This window comes from Aplysia californica, unplaced genomic scaffold (assembly GCF_000002075.1).
Source record: "Aplysia californica isolate F4 #8 unplaced genomic scaffold, AplCal3.0 scaffold00508, whole genome shotgun sequence".
Classification (NCBI taxonomy): Eukaryota; Metazoa; Mollusca; class Gastropoda; order Aplysiida; family Aplysiidae; genus Aplysia; species Aplysia californica.
In genome coordinates this window covers 452,404-461,654 of record NW_004797778.1, presented here as the reverse complement: position 1 = coordinate 461,654, position 9,251 = coordinate 452,404, and the positions used below count along the sequence as shown (strand labels likewise).

Below are 9,251 nucleotides of genomic sequence, written 5' to 3'. Positions count from 1 at the left end.
AACCAACAAAAAATAAACACAAAAAACGGAAACAAAATAAACCGAAACAACAACAAACAAAAAAACCCAACATCAGCAACAACAACAACCAAGAACAACAACAACAACAACAACAACAGCAACAACAACAATAGTAGCCTCCAAAACGACCCGATCCCAGAACGCTTCAACTTATAAAAAGCAGGCTAGAGCGAGTTCATCATTGAAGGTGCCCAAACTTTGACCCCCACTCGACTACAACAAAGTTCCCGAAACACTAAGGAGGATCCTTTCTTGTGTCCTCTTTGAACTAAAAACTAAATTCCACCATCCCGGCCCTCCTAAACAACACAGACAGCTCGTTATACGTCGACGCTTTTCTGATATGCTACCGATCTAGATATCATCAAGTAAGATCTATAGAAAGACACCTGCACACGTAGCTATTAAAATTTGAAAAGTCAGCAAATGAAAATGGTTTAAAGTTTTCTCTGGCAAAGACGGTTTAATGCATTTCTGCGTGTACTGCGGACGGATTTGACATTATACGGGGGAAGGATTTCCGTCGAGGATCAGGCTCGTTTTCTAGGAATTATCTTGGGCAAAAAAACGACTTTTATTCCTCAAATTAAAGTCCTTCCCGTGAGGTGCCAAAATACCTTAAATGTTCTTAAAATATTGTCTCTTCTGGCGTGGGGTGGTGACTCTAAACACCTCATTCACCTTTGCTGTTCTGTTGTCAGATCCAAGCTTGACTAGGGCTGCCAAGTCTATGGCTTTACATGACCTCGCATAAGCATTCTAAATAATTATGCTCCATCCTTTTCAGATCTGAGGCCTCCTCCTCGCTCTGAGGACTCCCTGCAAATCCCCCGGGAAGAGCCGCAAGGCTGAGACCAACATCTCATCCCTCAAAATTAAGAAAAAAAGAAACCAACTCACATTATACTACGCCGTAAAACCAAAGCTTAAAACACGACTAACCTAATATATGACTGTATTTTTTCAAACTCATCCTGTCAACATAAACAAATACAAATAAAAACGCTAAAATTGTGAAACCTTTTGGACCTAGAGTCCCCAAGGAGAGCAAAAACATGTGATTTTCAGGAAAAAAAGACAGAACAGTTTCTTTTTCACGACCTCTTTTAATGGCATCTTACCAACGCAAAATAAATGTATACATAAGAACATCCAGAACGGAAAAAAAAACCCCCCAAAAAAACTAATCGGACTCAGATGAAGACGCCAATGCAATATTCCACAACTAGCACTCAACAGAAGAGGCTCCATTCCGAGAACTCCGTTCTGTCTGTAGGCCACCTGCCTTGACGTTGCATTGGGCTCTGTAGAAAATTCTTCCAAGTCATTTTTAATTTTTTCATAATGGGAAAGCATAACGTATTTACATGGCTACCTAACCACGTAGGCATCCGTGGAAACCAGCAGGTCGATCTTCTGGCGAAAGAATTATTTTCATGCCCCGGATGAAGGGATCAACGGACTTTGCAAATGGTACACCTCCAGTCTGTGGGAGAAACACCGGAGCTAACAGGTAAACAATATACTCCATAATATCATGCCCAAGTAGGACCCATAAAATTTTTGGGACTCTTTAGAAGAGATGGAGTTATCTTAACCAGACTCCATATTGGACATACCTCCCAGTTGCACAAATACCTCCTGCAGGGAGATTTTTTTAAAATGATAACATTTTATCGGATGCAATACTGACCTTACTATCAGGCAAATCCTGTTGGAATCTCAGGACTTTGTAGAGACCAAAAGGAAATATTTTAATAAATGTACTGATTTTAAAAGTATGTGTTCTCCATCGTTGATCCCAACAGAATTCTCGATTTCACTAAGTCTGTTGGTCTTTACTCGCACAGAGGTAAGTAATGCTTTAAAATATCAATTACTGCTTTTAAAACTGAATTTTTATCATGCATTTTAGATACTTCGACCATTTCTCCTCTTAAAGTAAAAAAAAAAGAGAGGAAAAAAACCCCTACAAAAAACGCAAAAAGAAACGCCGAGCTATGAACAAACGTGAAAATAACCAACGTGTATCCTCGCTCTCTTATGACCGTTTGCAGTTACGAGCGCTGTAAAATTTTTACCCAAATGAAAAAACAGAAACAAAAACAAAACTTAAAAGATTAGAAAAAAAAGTGTACTAGACGAGGAAGTTCAAAATGTTAGCACACCTAGCATGTCAAAACGTCTTGTTCTCTTTTGAGCGGAATTTTATTTTTTGGTTAAAAAAAATTAAATCTAAATGTCAGTATTGTCATAACGTTTTGACTTGGGATGGGCAGCGAACGGTTTAATTTTTTTAAAGATAATAATGTAAGGACGTCTTGAGATCCCTCCCTCCCCTAAAAAAATCAAAACAAACAACCCCACCGCTCAGCAGTAGTAATAGCAGCAGCAGCAACGCTATCACTACCACCACCAATACTGCAATTCAAAATCAACACACAAAAAAAAAAATCCCAAGCTGTAAATCATAGAAGCCCGCACTCCCACCCCCAAACAAGTATAATATAACAAAGACGAAATATGACTACGTGCCACTAACAACATGTTATTTGAAACAGAATATTAGTTTTGCTTATTGATGGTGTAAGGAACACTTACGTGCTAATGGTCTTTTAATGTCACAGAGACGATTTTCCTGGTTTTCGTTTAAACTTTGTTTCCTATTCTGTCCTTTCAATCTTTTCGCTTTGTAGTTAGTTACACTGAAAGGGAGGTTGTACCAAAGAGCCCTTTTCTTTCACTGTGGAAAGTTTTTGTTTTTCTTTTGAGTTTGGTAGCGACGATGACTCTCCAATAATTACCAGGCTCGACGTTTTCGTTGCCAGGGAAACAGTGTCATCGTTAATTTTAGTTCACTGGAATAGTTCAAATTGACAAGATAGACTAGTTTACGATCTAAAAGCGCTAATCACACTGTTTTCTGCTTTCAAAAGTTTACCATGATACCTTAATCTTTACATAATATAGTTTACAGCAAAAGCAATTTCGAGTAAAAAAAAAAAAAAAAAAGCAAAGCTATTTGTTGGCAGAAACTTCCTTATTTCTAAAAGCTAACATGAAGCTTCAACAGGAAGTGTATTTTATGTATATGAATTTCAGCTGAGCTTAGTTTGCTCCAGGGGCGAAGGCTGACTTGTCTGACGAGGTGATCAAGCTAAGACAAAGAAGAGCCCTATTAGCCTTCTCGCGGAAAAAAACCTTTCCGTCACAGGAACATAAAATAGACCTAGTTAACCATCCTGAACCCAAATGTACATTCGGCAAAATAGTTGATAAAATTTATCACTTAATATTCATTCCTACTTCGGGCAAAACCTTTTCACAACTTTTTAACCTGCCGTTAGTTATAAAGGTCTTTTGGTGTTTTAATAGTTTATTAGACTAAACGTGTGACTACTCAAAACAAGGTCGTTGAGAAGAGATAACAGCAGTACTTTCATTCGTTTCAAATTTGTCTATCTTGTTCAAGTTTTTCATGGCCAGGAGTCGCTGATTATAGGTAGTTAAAAAGTCCTAGTAAAAAGCAAGCACTCACATCAGCCATAGCTTGTACAGAGTTAATTTCCCCCATACCTGTTTGAGGTAGACCCGATCAGTTCAATCGCTGAAGGAAAGCAATAATGACAGAGTACAGGGTGATCCCAAAAAAACTTTGCAACTTTTTTTTCTGAATATCTCGCACAAAAAATTGTTCTAGAATGCTGTAATTTGGAGCAGACATAATCCATTCAAAAGGAATTTGTTTGATATAAACTCCACGAAGAAGAAACAAGTTTTGAAAACGGAAACGGCTAAAAGAAAAAAGCACACAAAAACTCAAAGTTCACCAATGTTTAAAAATCTTGTAAAGGAAGTCGTGAAAGATTAGTTGACCTTTTTCTTTATTTTCTCTTTGACATTAATTTTCCATCCCTGTTACATTAAAAAATATTTAATTTCTTTTACAGAGTTTTAAAAACCTAATGATTTCATTCGGAAATTTCTAAAAAGCTGTGCTCCACATCCCCTCGTCTGAACTCGACACATTTTTAATGAGTCGTTCGAAATGTTCAGTGGCGCCGTGCACAGGACCTGCTAAACCATGAGTTTTTAAAGCCGCATACACTGTACATGTTCACTAAGAAGTGGCTTCTAGAGACAATAGAGTGGAGTGCCCAATAGACAGCATTTTTGGAGTTAAACATATCCCGCAGGGTGAAAATGGGCTTTGCACTAAACCAAATGACACCGAGGAAATTATCTCTCTTTACAAGACAATCGAGGAATCATGAACACATTGCCATGCTCTGATCCATGTCATCTCGGCCTAGCGAAGATGAACATTGTATAATCGTAGGTTAAGATCTGCCATGAGAATGCAGACTGTTGACGAGTAGGAAAGTCCTAGCTGTAGATTGTCTACGGACGGACGTCTCATGGGACTCGACTATTGAAATCTGCACTCTGGTGACATTTAAAGGGCTGCATATGGTGCGTGTTCGACCTGAAGTGGTTATTTTTTAAAGTACTTTTTAGTTCTGATTCGCTATAGATCCAAACTGACAGAACTTCTCTACTCATGACGCCAAAGGTCTTGAAGGCATCTAAGCATTCTCTCCATGCCGTAAGCAGACCGTACGAAATGCCATGGATGGTGAGTTTGTGTAGAGGTAATGTTCAATACAAAAAGCTCTCTGCTCTTTACTAAACGCAGCCATGATCTCAGCAGGCAAACAAAATTTGGGGAAATAATATCTGCAGACTTCTGTTGACTTGTTAGACTGCTGTAGCTTGCAATATGGCGCGATTGTTGCAACTTTTAGTGGTAATGCGAACTAGTGCGCCATGCTGTTGGCGACAAGATTGAAAATGGGTTGTTTTTTTACTGCACTATATAGAGCAAAACTATTCAATGGACTTATTTAAGATAGCCTACATATCAGACCAATTTCTTTTGGCTTCCAAACGTTATGCTCAAATCTGAAACGCAAATCTTCAGTATGGAGGAAGATATTTACAAAACAAGTTGTAAAGTTTTTTTTGGGGGATCACCCTGTATTTAATTATGAAGGAAAAAAAAAGCGAGTACAGATAGAACAAAACTGCTTAGATAGAAAAGACAATGCTCTGGGGAAAAAAACACTGTTCATGTTAAACGCCGTTTTAAATCCGCACTGCGATTACCCACGTCCGAACCCCCCAAAAAACAACAACAAACAAACAACAAAACAACAACAACAAAACAACAACAACAACAAAACAACAACAACAAAACAAAACAACCCCCCCCCAAAAAAAAACCCCAACAAAAAAACAACAACTTCATAACCACAAACATGGCGGAAATATTATTGCAGTTTGCTTTTTTTTTTATTCAGAGGACTTGAGAATACCGCATACGTCACGTCTTTCCGCTCTTTTTGTTTTGTTTTCCCTCTTGTAATGTACACGGAACTAGTTATAAAATCACGAAGGCTGACAGCTTTGAATGATTTAAATAATAAGCAGAGTACTGAGAGTTAGTAATGCTCCATTCTTATTTAATCCAACATTGCATACATATCATATCATGTTGAACCCAAAAATGTTTTCGGCTATGAAAAATGATTGCAGATTTTTTTGTACGTCTTGCATAAGACTGAGCGAGTGTCTACTGTTTCCACCTCGAAATGCACTTTGAATATCAAATACCAAAGTATGAACATATTAGGTATTATGAAAGTTGCTTTGTAAAATAATAACTCCGATTGTTCTACTAAATTTAGAAATATTGGTCCAATAATTTAGCACTTAGTTTGTTCAAAGCATACAGAAATAGTCCTATACCGCAGCCATGAATTAACGATGTCATGTCTAGGCATTAGTTTCAGGTAGCATCTATTTTCTACTCAAGTTCGGCAGAGGGGGCGGAGGTCTAATATTACAACACAATAGTTTAACTACCAGATGAGCAGGCCATTTATTTTAATGCCGACGGGAAGTCAGACTGTTCTCTGTGCCAAAAGTATAAGGAGGTTTGGATACAAAGAAGAGAATTGCTGATTCTGAAAAAAGTGACCCAAGAGATCAGTTTCTCACGGTAAAAGAGGGCAATAAAGGGGGTGAAAAAAAGATGAAAATAACTACACCCATAAACCTACCTAGATTACATTTTATAACTTCCGGCCGAAGTGAAAAAGCACGTAATTTTTTTATTGGCTCACCAATAGCCACATAGTTCCTGTTATAACGATAACTAAAAATAAAAAATACCATTACCAAAATCCTGAATACGTTCACTTTCAGCCCAGCTCCTTCACCGATGTTCCGATACTTTGGTCTGCCAGTCAGAGCGTGTAAGCTGTAAAGTAATTGTTCAGGGTACACACCGGTCGATGAAGACGGAGCAAATCCTTAACCCTAGCAGAGTTATGCTACACACTGGAACTTTTGTTATGGCTCCCACAGCTCGTTGAAGGGATCGTGTAACTGAAAAATATAATGTTCTTCATCTTTCTGCTGAGTTGTTTCTCTCACAGCTCCAGCTGGCCTGACAATAAAGTCCAAGAAGTCCATTTCCTTAATAATTCCTAGTCTGATGTGATGATGGGGTCAGAAACCGATTACAACAATACATAACTTTTAATATTTCTTAAGCTTTATGACTTCAAATCGACAGCTTTTCTCTTTTTAGGTACTCTGACGTTTAGAATTTTTAGAAGGCCAATCACATTCAGTATATGAAAAGGAAGCCATGCTAGCAGAAAAATAGTAATATTCTCTTCGAAAACGTAAAATGAATTTAAATAAAAAGAGAACTAAATGATAAATACCACTCACAAAGTCTGGTTTTTTAACAGAGATAGTCATGTAATATCTTAAGAAACATGTTAAAACATCAAACATTGTAAGAAAATAGACTCAAACAACAATATATAACGTGGATATGGGTACCCTCAAAATAAAACATCACAAAATTGAAAGTTTCAATACAAGGATCAGTAACGAGTGCGTGTCCTCCATTATTAGCCAAGCACTCTCCGACCTATTGTTCATAGACCTAAGTTTGTCAGGAACACTTGTGAATAACATTCCACTCTTGCTGAAGATTGTGATGGAGCTGGTCACGAGTTCCCCCAGGTGGGTATTTTTTCAGAACACGGTGCCTTGCTTAGCGCGTACCATAAATTAAATGTCCAATTGGGTTTCGATCAGGGCTATTTGCAAGGCAAGGCGGCGTGATAATTCCATTTTGAGCAATGAAATCATTGATGACTCGAGCACTGTGTGGCTTAGCGTTGTCGTCCTGGAAGATTACGCCAGCATCAATCAGCTGCAGCTGCTGGACCACTTGAGGTTGTACAATCTCATCATGATAGCAAAGAGCATTGGGTTTGCCTTGAACTTGAACGTGGCAGAAAGGGGTCTTATTGTGAAGACTTATCCAACCCAACACGATACTAGAACCTCCCCCAAAGCGGGCTGTTTTTACTCTGCAGTCGTCTTGAAAGCGCTGCCCACGACGTCTTCACACTCGAATGCGGCCATCATGTGGCTCCAAGTGGAACCTAGACTTGTCGGTGAAGAGGACATGACCCCAGTCTGCTCGGGTTCACCTCTAAAGCTGTGTACTCCAACGTCGGCATGCTTCTTGATGGTCTTGGGTGAGCCGGTGTCTGCGGACGCGACGTCCAGATGCAGCTCAAATTCGTGCAGGCGATTTGTAACAATTCGAGTGCTTACATTTGGGTGAGTTATAGCTTGCCGGATCGGCTAAAACAGCACCTGGACATGGATGGTTGGTGCCTCTATAAATAAATCATTAATGGTCAGCTTGCCGGATGATGGTAGCTGTTGTTGTTCGGGTTGCAACAGCCTGGCGTTGGATGAATCAGTCCTTCCTCTACCGGTCTTGTAGTCGGCTGATTACATAAGGCAAAACAGCAATTCCTCGAATCTTCTTTCTTAGGGAAACAACAGCTTCTAGGCAATCAATGGCCCTTCATCTTTTGTGCGAATTCAACTGTCTCATAGGCTCACTGTTTGGCGATTAAGTTATAAGGTCTTTTATAGTCCTTGTGTGAGCGTGGTGTTCACTCAAAATTATGATTGATCACGTGTAAGTTTTCTTTGCACACCTAAGAAGACATGGTAAAAAAATAAAGCATGCAAAATCTAGCAACTTTTTAATGAACTTGTACATTTTAGCACGCGCCTCGTGTTCACAGCTCAAGCACAGTTTTTTTCAAAGTTGTTTACAATGCACATTGTTGAATTGACTTCTCAATATTATACCAAGTATCATAATTTCTAAAGTTATAATATAAATTCATAAATTATGTCACATGAAAATTGCATACATGTTTGATGGTATTGCTGACATTTTGCGAAAAGTTAATAAAGATTATCATGATGAAAGCATTTCATTGTGCTCTGGGGCCCTTACGAAAAACAGGAATCTGAATGAAAAGGAATTAGTTGTCCAAAGCTTTGTGCCCTTGCTATTGTTCGAGAGCGTGTTCTTGCTTTTATATTCTTTTTAAAAAGGCTCAAGTGTTCAAAGACAAATTTGAATAAAGGCTGTGACACGAATGTAGATTAAAAGTCTTATTATGCTTAGATAATAATAAATGTAAAGTTTGTTCGATTGAGAATGTCCACTGTATTTGTTGTTTCGTGGGGCCTCTGTCATGGGTGCGTCTGTGTCCCCGCCAAAAAGGTACACGCAAAAGTGAATCCTAGCTTGTGTAGTACAAAAATGCCCCCCCTCTCTCTCTCTATCTCTCTCCCTCCCACTCTCTCTTTCTCTTTCTCTCTCTCTCCTCTTCTCCCCCCTCTCTCTCTCCTTCTCTCCCTCTCTCTCTCCACTCTCTCTCTGTCTGTGTATCCATCTCTCCCCATTCTATCTATCTATCTATCTATCTATCTATCTATCTATCTATCTATCTATCTATCTATCTATCTATCTATCTATCTATCTATCTCACACCCACTCATAGACATAGATACACACACACACACATGCGCACACACACACACACACACACACACACACACACATACACACACCCCCCCCCACACACACACACCCCACACACACACACACGGGCACACACAAAAGAACAATTCCTGTAGCCACAAACAAAACGTCGTGGGGGTACCGATTAGTTCACGGTTACGGTCTACTGATTATTGATCTTTCCGATCTAGCTGGAAGTTTGCGGTTTCGTCACATAACCTCGTTACCTCAGGTCAGAGGTTCTAGAGCA

At 39.0% G+C, this 9,251-nt stretch overlaps 1 protein-coding gene across 1 annotated transcript in view; it reads right to left on the bottom strand.

The window, feature by feature from the left end:
* LOC101855815 overlaps positions 1 to 6,564 on the bottom strand; it is a gene marked incomplete in the record, with an annotated part of 28,851 nt that extends 22,287 nt beyond the window's left edge. Inside the window, 1 exon segment of the mRNA XM_013086815.2 lies at positions 6,262 to 6,564.
* Positions 6,565 to 9,251: the final 2,687 nt, after the last annotated feature.